Source organism: Leuciscus leuciscus (assembly GCF_965113295.1).
Source record: "Leuciscus leuciscus genome assembly, chromosome: 11".
Lineage (NCBI taxonomy): Eukaryota > Metazoa > Chordata > Actinopteri > Cypriniformes > Leuciscidae > Leuciscus > Leuciscus leuciscus.
In genome coordinates this window covers 5552684-5568227 of record NC_138735.1, presented here as the reverse complement: position 1 = coordinate 5568227, position 15544 = coordinate 5552684, and the positions used below count along the sequence as shown (strand labels likewise).

General features: G+C 35.6%; 1 long non-coding RNA gene across 1 annotated transcript; it reads right to left on the bottom strand.

Annotated features, from left to right (window-relative positions):
- Positions 1-2196: 2196 nt before the first annotated feature.
- Positions 2197-14983, bottom strand: LOC309509635. Its single transcript, XR_014209957.1, has 2 exons — positions 14951-14983; positions 2197-2619 (listed from the first exon to the last, which is right to left on the bottom strand). It is a non-coding gene; the product is annotated as an uncharacterized lncRNA (long non-coding RNA).
- Positions 14984-15544: the final 561 nt, after the last annotated feature.

The window sequence follows — 15544 nt, the reverse complement described above, 5'->3', positions numbered from 1 at the left end:
CCGCATAAACACATTGCATTACACCAAATAATGTTATTTTTAGAACCGTCATATGACCCCTTTAATTGTATTACATTGATACCATCTGTTGGTCATTTTTGGAGGAGTCATTTTGGAGGAGGTTATAATGGGTTTGAGGTCAGAATACAGAATAGGGCATTATTTGAGCTCTGAATATACATGTAAGGCCACAGCAGCACTGCTGCACATTACCTGCAATTCCACAACGCCCAGGTACCAACAAAAAGGACTACATTTAAAATGACCACAAAAGTTGGGTGTTTCAAATAATATAAGCATCTCTTTCAATAAAATGCTATTTATCTGATTCCAAGCCATGAAATTGGAACACTCATAGATATGTCTCTCTTGCATCAGGTGAAGACAATGTCTATTATGAATATCATAAATACAAAATACCATAATATTAAAATGTTAATCATGTCTTTAAGAAATGTTGTAGCCTACCTGAGATCAGCCTGTGTATTGTCATTCTTAAAATCTATTAGATGACCCATAGACCCGTCACTCCTCGAAGACACACAGCTGGGCGCTGGTTCTGATCTCTCCTGCTGAACTGAACTATAACAGAACAGATTTAATTAGTTTTTGATGATAATCATCATATGCAAGATCTTCTTACTGTTTGGATGAAAAGCACTTGAGGAGGGTTTAGACATTGTTTTCAAGAAATTCATTTAAAACATACATCTCTTTTATTATGGGTCTATAAAGGGTTATTTAATGTATTAATTTAAAGTACCTGCAAACTGGAGAAAAATCTTCAACTCTGGATGTTTGTGTGTCATCCATGATGAAGCTGAACAGTTGAAACAGTCTGATCTCCACTGACACTGGATGTAAATGACGAACAAACACTAAACTAAAGTAATTAAACTTAATTAAACATCTTTATCAATGATCTGATCATGAGAGTTGGAGGTAAATAGATAATGACATCGATGCGTTCACTCAAAAAAGTAATTTGAAAAATCATCACATAGCCTAACTTACAGCACGATACACAAAAGAAACCCTGTTCCTTTACTACAGGATGAAAAATGTCAAACACGTCCTTTCAGAAAAAAAGTATTAATGTGGACGTCACCTGTAAAGGGCCTCAAGACATAAAAAGTCCCCTTGATCCATATTTAGTCTAGATATCCAACCGATTCACAAACTCCTCCATCTTTTCCATCAAGTAGCTAGTACACACATTCCTGTCTACGGTTTTATAAAAGTTTCTGTGAAATACTTACTACTATTTTGTATCGGAACTTAGGAATCGACTGTCTGATTACATGGCGAAACATCAGCTTCCCTTTCAAGGGAACTCCAGCTGTCGAGACGCGGTGGGAACGCCCTGCGTGATTGCGTCGTGAAGCACGTGTATAACCAGTCCAATGGAAAGACGAGACGTAATAGGCAGGTGAGATGGTGCTCGATGCAGAGCCAAATGGGAGGAGCTAGAGCTCGAGCTCCCCCTTTTCTGGAGCTCCAGCTCCACCTTGCTAAATTTAGTGAGCGGGGATTCGCTGCAGCGTCAAATGGGAGGAGCTAGAGTTCTAGCTCACCCTTGCTGGATCTAGTGCGAGTTCAACCGTGATGGAGGAAGGACAAGTTTGTTTTGATGCGCAAGATGCTGGCATACATCATATTGTATTTTTCTCTAATATTTGTCGTGATTGATTAAATATTTATCGTTTCTGTGACAAACGCGTAAAAACACCTAATAAGAACATTGCTCACACTGTGTGTGTGTGTGTTTCTAAAAACGGTTGAAACGTATCTAAGTAGCCTATTATATTATCTTTATAACGGTTTCGTTGTTTTCCTCACTTTTAAAGCTGCTTTGGACAAAAGCGTCTGCTATGATTATGTAAATTACTAGACTTAAAAGGCAATGTGAAAGCTTAGATAGTGCACCCCTATTTATTTTTTGTCCACCGCATTTACGTGTGTGTTATTTGTGAATTAATCTAAATCATCTGATTAATTTATGAAATAAAAAATAATAAGACTAGGTACCTAATCTGCCCTTTTTGTAGAAGTAAAAGCATACTCCAACAGGCCAGTTGTAATTATTATTATTTTTAATTATATGTAGTTATTTTTAAATTAATTAAACTAAAGAAATAAGAAATAAAAATTTCTCAAATAAAAATGTATATTTACTGTACCAAACACCACTTTCAATACACAATAGTCACCATACTTTATTAAACAACACTTTATTGGAGGACAAAGCATAAAGTTGATAAAGTAGCATAAAGAAAAATGAGATTCAAGATAAATAAAAATGTGTCTTCAAAAATACGTTAACATCATATGAATCCATTCACAGCTGCTGAAGCCACAAAACGAGTGCCAGAGAATCATATTCAGTCACCTACAGAAAACAGATTTGATATTGTGTTGGAAAATAATGATTCATTATCACAGCTAAACTGGTTTCTTGCTCTTCCCTGTACGTCTCTATCATGTTTGTGTTCTTCTACCTCGTCTAAACAGTTTGTTCAGTTGAAGAACAGAAGATGTGATCACTGATGTGGTGGAGCTTTTTCTCAACCAGAGGAAGAAGTCTCAACATCCCATTGTCAGGCGTTCTCCAGTGCTGGTCTGAAAGTAAAACAAAAAACACAAACCATTCAAATGAAGTTGTTTAATGGACAGTCGGGTCAGCTTATGTTCTGCGTTATTTAAAGCAGTGATGGTTTACTCTGGCCCTCAGCGTCCACTGTCCTGCAGATTTAGCTCCAACCTCAATCCCTCCTGCCTATTGTCTATAAGTAAACCTGAAGACTTTGGTTCAAATTTTCAGATGTGCTCGATTAGGGTTGGAGGTTAACTCTTAATTAACCTCAAAAAGTAGAATGCAAAGGGCCAGAGTTGCCTGTTCCTTACATAAATTTACAAAGCAGCAGTCAGTACATTATATAATATACACATTGAAGTGTTATATATACACATTTAGCTCCTAAACTCTGGAATGGCCTTCCTGATATTGTTCGAGGCTCAGATTCGCTGTCCCAGTTTAAAACTAGATTAAAGACACATCTCTTTAGCCAAGCATTCACATAATACTTACCTTTTATACTACAGTTGAATCAGATTGAATGCATTAATATTAGGAACAGCAGCTACGCTAATTATTTCCCATCTGCTTTTCTGTTGTTATCTCGGGACGCTAGTCCCGAGGTAAATGGAGTACGTCAGCTCCAGTTTGTATCCAGCCTCTCATGGAAACTTCAGATGCCCCAACACCCATGCAGAGACGACTCGAAGCCCGTGAGGAGACGACTCGACGCAGGCGATATGTTATGCCCTAAATTAATGCATGATTAACTAACTGTATTTTTCTATGTACCTTTTTTTGAAATGCACTTTCTGTAAAGCTGCTTTGAGACAATATGTATTGTGAAAAGCGCTATACAAATAAATTTGAATTGAATTGAATTGAATTGAATAGAATATAGTATTGCAGCACATAATATAAGCGAAGTACTGAACAAAAACAGTTATATCAACAGCAACCTATTTTAAAAGATTTTTAAGAAAGGCATGGTCTCTTTTGAGCCTTTGCCAGTGATGCTTGATTTCTTTCCAGACAACATACTCTTCTGTGAATTGTTTCAAGAGCTTCACTTGGTCAAAAACCAAGTGATAACCTGTACAATGTAAAATTGTCAACATCACAGTAAATTGACCGGTATTGATTTTCCAGTGTTACAATAAAGTATTAAAATAAAGTGTTGAATCAACACTAAACAGATTGGGTTTAACACCAGAAGTGTCCATTTTAAATAAGAGTTGGTGTCATTTTGCGTTGTTGCAAACATAACTCTCTTTTAGAGTTAACCAAGCCACACCTCCGTTTACGTGCAACCGTCGTTTTGACTGAACCAGAGTCCAGACCACATGCGAACGCCATTTTACTTGTGGAAGAGTCAAGCGTGGGGTAAGTCTAATACTTTAACTTGATAGTAATACAGATAAATCAGACTGTAAATTGATTTCAATGTATACAGTTTATTAGTTTAATCTATTATTCGATCACAAATCACTGTAATAATGAATAATTAACATTAGACAGCCAACGAGCTCTGACGTCTGATTTTTGTATTTTGATTTTTGCCAATGTCATGCCACTTTATAAATGATGTAAAGGTAGTAAAGCCTCGATTAAGCTTAGTTTTGTCTATCATCACGTCTCGCGCACTGTAATTGTTTTTATGCACGTTCACAGGCATTTTCTTTCTGAGCACACTCGACAAAGCCTGAAGTTTTGCGCGCGCGAAGCACAGGCCATTTTACAAGGTGAACTGTTGAATTTCTAGAGTGTTCTACCAGTAACGTTAAATTGGCCTATCAGGAAGATCACTGGACTAAAACTAATTGTTATGATTTTAATTTGAATATTCTTTCGTTGACCGTGGTTCTGTGATAGTCGTGGTTCTGAACTGTGGTAACGTTAAGTTTATCATGTTGTGAAATGATTGATCTGCGTGGTATTATTTTCTGCCAAATATGGGTGTCAAACGCAATTAATTTAAAATTTTGTAGTGAATTAAAGCTCTCAGTTGCCTTTTAAGGAACGAAATCCAGTAATATTTGTTAGTGTTCGCTCTAACACTGTGTGGAACACTCGTCGTGAAATATAGGTAACGTTAGAAATAAGGCACAGCTCTTCACTAATCTCCCTAGGGCTGAAAAATGTAGTCGACATTATCGATAAACGTCAAAACAGATATTGTCGACAGATATTTTCAACTAATAACGCCTGCAATAACGCGGTTTAACCATTGGGACACTGTAGTGCAAGGCTGTATTGCAGCTGATGCAATAGAAGATGGCGGTTGAAGCTTTTAATGGTGCTGCCTTATTTAATATAGATTTGTGAGGCCAAGATGGCGGCGGTGTAGGTGGTAGTGTTTTAATAATAACCTATTAATCGGACTGGTGATAACGTGAAAAAAATACGTGAAAACGTTATATGATTCTGATTTGACATCTTTATGCATGGGAAAAAGAGGCAAGAAGAAAGTTAAACAAGTTTGGCTTGACACCATGTCATCCGACGCATCTGGCTCAACTGATCAATTGAGAATTCAGCATCAGCCTCGAGTAGTGCTGGATTTAAACTTAAGAAAGATACCGAATCACAGTGGTTTGACACATGTCCAAATTTCGACAATGAGGTTGTTGTCACATCCCTCTCAGATACTCCTCAGAGGCCAGCTGCTAAAAAAAACTAAACGCGCAGAATCTAACGTTAGTGGAAACGGGAATGAGAATGTCTTGGCGGCTATTCGTGAGCTTGATTCTAAATTAGACAAAACGTTCCAGAAGATTTCGGCGATTGAAACTACCACCGAGGCAACTTCCAAACAAGTCAAAAGTCTAACAGCGACGGTACAACAGCTTATTTTGGATGTTGGCGTGCATAAAGAGGCTCTCGATCATATGGAATCTGAGGTCCACGCTCTGAGAAAGGAAAACAAAATCACTGAAAGCAAGTGTACAGGAGTGTAGACGTTACAGTTGGCGATGGTTTCTAAAGTTGCACGGCGTTGCGGAAAAAGACAATGAGGATGTCCGAAGTGTGGTCCTCAACATCTTAGGGAAGATTGCTCCTGGAGTCGGAGACGGGATACAGGACAGTGTCGATGTCGTTCATCGTCTGGGTCCGAAGCGGACGGATGGAAAGACCAGATCGATCATAATTCTCTTCTCACAGCGCCGCATTCGTGACATCATTTGGAGTGCTGCTAAAGGTTGCAAGTTTCTAACTGACAATAAACTGCGTCTCTCGGAGCCGCTGTCTCCTGAAGATAGAGCAGCGCGGGATAAGCTGTGGCCTCTTGTGAAGAAGGCAAGGGAGGAGGGCAAGAAGGCAACCTTTCGCAACTCATTTGCTTTGATTGATGGGAAACAAATCTTCTATGCTGATGTCGTGTAAGCCAAGCTGCTGCTTGCACTGGTTACTTTTCTCATGCAAAAATCGAAAAGATGAAACTTGACGACTAACAATATAAACTGTGCAAAAACTTTTAAGTTGTGCACAAATAGGAACTAGTTTTGTTCTTCTTTAATTATTGTTACCTTTACTATTAATCTCCTTATTTGTTTATCACCTCGATAACATGTGCTTTGGTTATTATCCACCTCTCCCTTTACATTCTGGTAGCTAGTCTAAAGAAAGTAACTTTTTTGTTGTTTTTTCTCATTTTGTTTAGGGGTTCTTGTTATGGAATATTTGTTTAACTCCTTGTCGGTTGTAACTTTAAATGTTAGAGGTTTGCGGGACAATCTGAAAAGAAAAGCAATTTTTTTGTTTTGTAAAAGAAGTGCAGCTGATCTTATCTTTCTTCAAGAAATTCATTCAGGGGAAACAGATGTTAAATTTTGGAGAACGCAATGGGGAAGCTCAATTTTCTTTAGCCATGGCAGCAGCCACTCGGCTGGGACTGCTATAATGTTACATAGATTTAAAGGGACTGTATTAGAAACTGTATGTTCTGATGAAGGCAGATGGGTTTGTGCTGTAATTAAACAAGATAACGCCACCTTTATAGCTTGTTGTGTATATGGACACAACTCTCGTGCATCCAATAGAGTAATGTTCTCTCTAGTGGACAAGCTTAAAAAGTTACACAAAAAATATAATAATGTTTATTTTATTTTGGGGGGAGATTTTAATGAATGTATGGACGATCACCTGGATAGATACCCCCCCTAGACTTGATAGCAGGATGAATAATGATCTAATTTTTTTCCCTGTGCTCCGATCTCTCTCTTACTGATGCATGGCGGTTCTTTAATCCTTCTACAAAAGATTTTACCTGGTCCAATAGAAGTTTATCTCTTAGATCTAGGATTGACTTTTTTCTAATTTCATCTTCTATCCTTAAATATGTAAAAGATGTTTCTCATGTCACTGCCCCCTTATCAGATCATAAATTAGTTGCAATAAAATTGAGTGACATCAATGATAACCCGAGAATGAGGGGCTATTGGAAACTTAATAATACCTTATTACAAGACAAACAATTTAATAATAGTATCATCAATCTTACCAAAGAATTATTTACCGGATCAACCAGAGATTATAAAAAAAACTGGGAGTTCTTTAAATATAAAGCTAGATATATTGCAGTTAAAAGTAGTAAGGAACTTAAAAATATTAAAACCGATTCAGAGTTGGTTAATAGACTTAATGTTTTACTAGCTAAAGATAAGATTACAGAAGAAGAAGATATGGAAATAAAAAAAATTGAATCTGGAATTCGACAGAGCTTATTTAGAGATGGCCAAAGGTGCATATATTAGATCTCGAGCGAAATGGCTTGAGGAGGGGGAGAAGAATTCTAACTATTTTTTTGCCCTGGAAAAAAGAAACGGTCAGAGGAAAGCTCTTTCAGCGCTTAACATCGATGGAGTTACCTCTAAAGACCCTAAAGAAATATCAGAATTTGTTAGCAAATTTTACAGCAATCTTTATACATCTGAACTTAACGATGACAGCTGTGAAAAATGTATTAATACAATTAAACACCGTATACCAATTATTGATCGTGAGTTTAGTCGAATTTGTGACGCTGATTTGTCAATAGAGGAAATTAATCAAGCTCTGCACTCAATGAAAATAGGTAAATCCCCTGGTATTGACGGGCTTTCAGTAGAATTCTATCTTCACTTTTGGGAGTTTATTAAATTGCCTTTATTTCATATGTATAAGGAATGCATCAGTCAGGGAGAGATGACCTCTACAATGAAACAGGGAGTTATATCCCTAATACCCAAGTCAAGCAAGGACCCTTTATTAATTGACAATTGGCGGCCTATTACTCTTTTAACATTAGATTATAAAATGTTAGCCTCTGTTTATGCTAAAAGATTACGTACTGGTCTAAATAACATTATTTCAGAATCTCAGTCGGGCTTCATGAAAGGCCGTCACATATCTAATAATATAAGGTTAGTATTAGATGTGCTAGATTACTCTAATTTAATTCACTCAGACGGTCTCATACTTTTTCTTGATTTTCAAAAAGCTTTTGATTCCTTAGAACACAAATTTCTTTTTCGCACTCTAGAGTTATTTGGATTCGGTAAATCATTTATTGATACTGTAACCATGTTTTATAGAGATATTAACAGCTCAGTGATCGTTAACTTTGATACATCCAAAAGGTTTGACATCCATCGTGGAGTCAGACAGGGCTGTCCAATCTCCCCGTTTTTATTTCTTTTAGCCACTGAACTACTTTGTCTAAGGATTAACCAAAATGAAAGTTTGACAGGAATCTCTATATTTGATCGAGAGTTTAAAATTGCAAGGTTAGCGGACGACATCACACTATTCTTGGAGGATAAAAAACAGTTACCTAATGCTCTGGAATTGGTGGAACAATTTTCTTGTGCTTCGGGTCTAAAACTTAATATTTCGAAATTATCTCAATTCATGATATAGATGAGACATCATTGGAGGGGATCCCTGTTAAAAACTGTGTAAAATATCTAGGTATCCATATCACTAAAAATCCAGTTACCAGACATCTTTTAAACTTTTCTGATAAAATGACAAAAACTAAAAACGTCTTTAACATCTGGCTTCAGAGAGATCTTTCATTATACGGTAGAGTCCTTTTATCTAAGGTGGAAGGGCTCTCTCGCTTTGTATACCCTGCTCTTTCTTTGTTTATCAATGATAAAGCTATAAGGGAAATTAACAAAATATTTTTGGATTTTATTTGGAAAAATAGGCCTCACAAATTGAAAAAAGAAGTACTCTCTAATTCCAGAGGTGAAGGTGGCCTTGACTTTTTAGATTTTGCTGATACTATAAACACCTTTAAAGTAAACTGGCTGAAAAGATGCCTTGTGAATCCAGTGTCGTTATGGTTTTTCATTCCTAATAATATCTTCAACAAACTCGGTGGCCTGTCTTTCCTATTAAAGTGTAACTTTTTACCTAGCAAGTTACCCATCTCATTATCTAACTTTCATCAGCAATGCCTTCTCTCGTGGAAATTGTGTTTTGTCCATTGCTTTTCCCCCCACAAAGTTCTCCTTTGGAATAACGCGGATATAACCGTTAGAAATAAATCTCTCTTTTTCCCTAGATGGTTTAACAATAATTTTAATTGCATTCTATCTGTCTTTGATGATTCTGGTCATATTCTAACTTACAAGCAATTTTTGAATCACCATAACTTTCCAGTTCCACCAAAGGAATATAATACCTTGATAAAAGCTATCCCAGCAGGCTTAATTCAGCTAATTAAAAATCACCTTAACTTCAGTAAAGGTAATAGTGTTTATCCGGCTTTACGCTTGGGCGAGATAGATTTTTTAGATCGAAAATGCAACAACAGACATATTCGCTCAATTTTTCAAATGAAGAGAAAGGTTACTCCAAGGGGTAAATTCTATTGGGGATCCCTTGTAACAAATGTAATTTGGAGAAAGGCCTGGCTTTTGCCTAGTACATTTTGTGTATCCAACAAAGTTAAGGAAATTCATTATAAAATCCTTCATAAAATCTATCCTGTTAACTCTTCCATTTCTAAATATTCTGATATTGATGAGACTTGCTCTTTTTGTGGTTTTGTTGAGGAAACTGTCCCCCATTTATTTTGTGAGTGTAATGTAACCAATCGATTTTGGGCTAATTTAAGTGCTTTTGTTTTTGGCCCTACAAATGTGACCCACACCTTCATTCTTAAAGAGATTATCTTTTATTATGAAAACCCAAAGCGGATGTCCCTTGAACATGTTGTTAATTTCCTTATCTTATATGCAAAATTCTTCATCCACAAGCAAAAATGGCTTAAGTCTCCTTTGAGCTTCCCTCTTTTTCTTGCTGACCTTAATTATTTTATTTCTTCCCTTAGACTTATAAATAACAAAAAAAAGTGCAACATTTTTGATGCATTATGATGATTTATTAAAAGATATGACTTAACCTTGTTGTTATGCTTTTCTTTTCTTTTTTTGTATGTATAATTACATAATGTGCTTCATGCAAATCCAGGATATGTATTTTTTTTCTCCTCGTTTCATTGTTTGTTCATTGTAAGAGATACAACCTTGCTTCACTTCCCTGAGCTTGTAATTATGTGCAAGTTCTGCAATAAAAAAGAAAAAAAAGAGTCGACGGACAGAAAAAAAAAGAAAAAAAAGAAAAAATAAATATAGATGTGTTCACATGCAGCTGATTTATTTTTGTTTATTTGTACATTTTACTCATATTTAATGGAGCAAAGTCAGACGTGGACAGTAGTCAATCGATATATTGATCTCGTAATGTGTATGCGTAAGACGTCGGTTTCACAAATTTGCGTTTACATGGAGAAAATGAAAATGGCATCTTTGATGTTTTGATATTTTGAAATGTAATTTATTTTATCACTTAAAAAAAGAAAATGGTTTCATATTGAATCAAATTTTATTTATAGCAAGTTAGCAACCCAGTAAGATGTTTATTCCTCTCCCACAGGAGTTCAGAGGTAAAATCACTATGATAGTCAAAGCACAATTTAGACATCAGAAGAAGTTCATAAAAATCCCAGAGGCTTGCTTTGATATATTTATAGCAGAATGTAAGTAATGAGGTCGTTATTAATAATTATGTGTATATATTCATTACCGGTCAAAAGTTTTAGATCGGTACGATTTTTTATGTTTTTAAAAGAAGTCTCTTCTGCTCACCAAGGCTGCATTTATTTGATAAATAAATAAATAAAAAACATTAATATTGTGAAATTATATGACAATGTAAAATTATTGTTTTCTATGTAATATATAGTAAAGTGTAATTCATTCCTGTGATCAAAGCTGAATTTTCAGCATCATTACTCCAGTCTTCAGTGTCTGATCCTTCAGAAATCATTCTAATATGATGATTTGATGCTCAAACATTCATTACCTATTATTTTCAATGTTGAAAACAGTTGTGTACAAGCTGCACCCAGCTCTGTAACAGTGTTGTTGTTCTCTGCATTGGTGTTAAAATTTTACTCTCTTAGTGTTCATATTGTTACACTGTGTCGGTGTTGCGAGAGGCAACACTTTTGAAAGTGTTGAACTAACACTTTGTGGGTGGTTCCCATATATACACTTTCAAAGTGTTGAAATTAACTCTATTGGTGTTGATTTCCAGATTTCAAATTTACTGTGATCAAATTATGTACTACATATTACAGCATTGTTTCAATACAAGACATACCAATGGACTCACGCACCTTTCTGTCTTCTTTGGGCACCAGATGTTCCTTCCTCACCCGAAACAAAGGACTTATTCGATTAGCTTGCGTTGATATAGGACTGGTCTTATAACTGGACTGTAAAATAAGAAAGTCTCGACTTACTCTATGTGCAATAACTATTGTTCTTGAAACATAAATTAAGACAGTTATAAATAATTTAATTTACCATACGATTCAGGAGAGAACATTTGATGAGTAAATACTGATTGCAATATTCTAAAAAATAAATAAGCAAACTTAAGAACAATTCAAATTCCCTAACATAGGGGTTTATATAAACTGATATTCTAATATAAGTAAGAAGAATTTAATAGCAGGGACTGTATCAATTTTCTTTAAGGATTTACAAAATAAAGAAAAGTAATTTTTTAATGCATTCACATTTGGAAGAGATTTTGTGAGACGACATTTGTGGATATAGAATTTAACAAACAGTATAATATTATTTATCAAATATTCAACTTTTTTATTTTTCATTAAAAGTCCATATTTGATCCCATTCCAGGAAAAAAAATCAGATCGTGACGTAACTCTTTGATAGCGAGAAAGTTAACCTGCGCATGCGCGGCCCCGCCCACTAAATCCAGCGGGGTGAAGCTGGAGCTCCAGCAAGGGGAGGAGCTGGAGCTCTAGCTCCTCCCATTTGGCGCTGCATCGAGTACATATACATATATATATATATATATATATATACACAGTACCAGTCAAAAGTTTGGAAATGTTACTATTTAATGTTTTTGAAAGAAGTCTCTTATGCTCATCAAGCCTGCAGTTTAAAACAAAACAAAAAAAAACTGTAATATTATGAAATATTATTACAATTTAAAATAATGGTTCTCTTTTTTAATATACTTTAAAATGCAATTTATTTTTGTGATGCAAAGCTGAATTTTCATCAGCAAGTACTCCAGTCTTTGGTGTCTTATGATCCTTCAGAAATCATTCTAATATGCTGATTTATGATCAATGTTGGAAACAGTTGTGCTGCTTAATATTTTTTTTTATAACCTGAGATACTTTTTTCAGGATAATTTGATGAATAAAAAGTTAAAAAGAACTATTTATTTAGAATAGAAATCTTTTGTAACAATATACACTACCGTTCAAAAGTTTGGTAACAATAATTTTTTTTTTTTAAAGAAATTAGTACTTTAATTCAACAAGGATGCGTTAAATTGATAAAAGGTGATGGTAACGATTTATATTGTTAGAAATGTTTTTATTTTGAATAAATGCTGTTTTAATGAATAAATGCTGTTAACGTTTTACTCAATGAATCCTGAAAAAAGTATTCCAAAAAAATATATTAAACAGCACAACTGTTTCCATCATTGATAATAACTGAGTATCAAATCATCATATTAGAATGATTTCTGAAGGATCATAAGACACCAAAGACTGGAGTACTTGCTGATGAAAATTCAGCTTTGCATCACAAAAATAAATTACATTTTAAAATATATTAAAAAAGAGAACCATTATTTTAAATTGTAATAATATTTCATAATATTACTGTTTTTTGTTTTGTTTTGTTTTTTAACTGCAGGCTTGATGAGCATAAGAGACTTCTTTCAAAAACATTAAAAATAGTAATGTTTCCAAACTTTTGACTGGTACTGTATATATATATATTATGGCAAAAGAGAGCAAGCAAGCCTTGTGTTGTTCCCTGCCCACGTTATATCACGGGTGGGGAGGACACACACTTCAGCTTTGTGTTGCTTGTTTGGGAGTGGAGCATGCCAACAGTCAGTTCTCGAGGGGGCTGACTGTGAGCATTGCGAGGAGCTGTCCGTGAGGACGCTCCGCTCCCGCCGGCCATTCTTCGAGGAGGACGGTTCGGTGCGCGCTCCCCGAGGCGCGGGTCCCGCTGCTGCCGAGGCACGGCGTCGACGCGCATCTTGGGGATCGCAAATGGATCGAACAGCGGGGTTTGAGACGGGCCCCGCCCTATCTCTGCCTTTAAACGCTCTGCGGTTTCTCCTCCCCGGGATGAGGCACTCATGCTGCGATTTCCAGTTCCGAGGAATTGGTATCGTTAGTGTTTTTGTTAAGAGAACAAAACAATTAAAAATATAAAGAACAAAGCAGATGTTTATGAATTTTCAATAAATAAATAAACAAGTCAGCTCATAACTCTGTTGAATAAAGAGGAGCTTTTAAAAGGAGGTTTTATCTAGTGCTGTTGCTAAGTTAAATATTACTGGCCAGCCGGTTATTATGAGAGTGAAAATATAAGTAAAACTCTATATCTCAGCCTCCTCGTCGGGCAATGCCGTTTTTTCCCTATCTCCACACTGAGGTGTCGAGATCGTGGAATAAACCGGTTTCTATTTATGCGTTTAGTCCCCAAACTTCTACTATAGTAATGTTATGGGTTATGTTAAGCACTAAATGGTTTAGCTCCCCAGTACTTGAGCGAGCTCTTAACGCATTATAGTCCTTCACGTCTATTGCGATCTCAAAATACCGGCCAGTTAACCAAAATACAATCAAATATATCCAATAAAATATAGATTTTAAAGTTAAATAACCAAAATACTATGTTTGATAGTTATACTTATAATTTTGTTTCTATTACATGCAGTTCTAACTTGAGCTGTACGTTCACACCGCCGCCGACTTGAGCTTCCAAAGTTACCGGAAGTCATTCATTCATTTTCAATGGAAGCTGGCTTCTCTCTTCTCTCAGCTGCAAGGAGCGGCAAATCCATTGGCGTCGCGTTTTGGGCGTCAATCAGAAAGTTGAAAGTAGCTCAACTTTATGGTAATGAGCTATGACGCGGTTCAGCGGCAAGCAGCGGCAAAACGCCAGAAACCAATCAGAATATAGACGTCCTTCGCGATGGCTGATTCCGGAGAAACATACGATGTAAACTTTCGTTCCTACCAAAACATTAGTTCTGAGAAAATGGAGGAGAAGTTGATCATTATCGGATTAATTGCACAGTTTAACCATAGAGTGAAAGTTTACCATTTGCATGTGTTTTTTTAGTCCTGTCAGTTTAACAGGGCGCGCTTGACAGGGCATATAAGAACGAGCAGATAGAGAGAGAGAGCCCCGGCCACGCGCGCGCACTCACTATTAATGATAATAATAATAGCTAATTATTATTTTTTCCCGACCAAATGTGACCAAAACGGTTATAAAATGCTGTCGTTATAACAAGTGAATTTATTCTTTTCAGATTAAATAATTGTTAGTTTATTTTACAGTTCTTTAAAGTAGGTAATGCAAAACCCTAATAAGAAAAACTGGTAACTCCTTTAGTGTTGTTTTTTATTTGTAAATAGGTGTTCCATCAACACCAGGATGGTGTAAAATTTGACTCCAATAAGGTTGAGAAGATTGTCATTTCCATTTTTTTAAAGTGTTAGGTCAACACCAGAACAGTGTAGAATTTTAACTCTGCCAGTGTTTGCTACAAAGCTGCACCCAGCTCTGTAACAGTGTTGTTGTTCTCTGCATTGGTGTTAAAATTTTACTCTCTTAGTGTTCATATTGTTACACTGTGTCGGTGTTGCGAGAGGCAACACTTTTGAAAGTGTTGAACTAACACCCATATATACACTTTCAAAGTGTTGAAATTAACTCTATTGGTGTTGATTTCCGGATTTCAAATTTACTGTGATCAAATTATGTACTACATATTACAGCATTGTTTCAATACAAGACATACCAATGGACTCGCGCACCTTTCTGTCTTCTTTGGGCACCAGATGTTCCTTCTCACCCGAAACAAAGGACTTATTCGATTAGCTTGCGTTGATATAGGACTGGTCTTCCTTCTCTGCTGTAAAACAAGAAAGTCTCGACTTACTCTATGTGCAATAACTATTGTTCTTGAAACATAAATTAAGACAGTTATAAATAAGTTAATTTACCATACGATTCAGGAGAGAACATTTGATGAGTAAATACTGATTGCAATATTCTAAAAAATAAATAAGCAAACTTAAGAACAATTCAAATTCCCTAACATAGGGGTTTATATAAACTGATATTCTAATATAAGTAAGAAGAATTTAATAGCAGGGACTGTATCAATTTTCTTTAAGGATTTACAAAATAAAGAAAAGTCATTTTTTAAGGCATTCACATTTGGAAGAGATTTTGTGAAACGACATTTGTGGATATAGAATTAAACAAACAGTATAATATTATTTATCAAATATTCAACTTTTTTATTTTTCATTAAAAGTCCATATTTGATCCCATTCCAGGAAAAAAAATCAGATGGTGACGTAACTCTTTGATAGCGAGAAAGTTAACT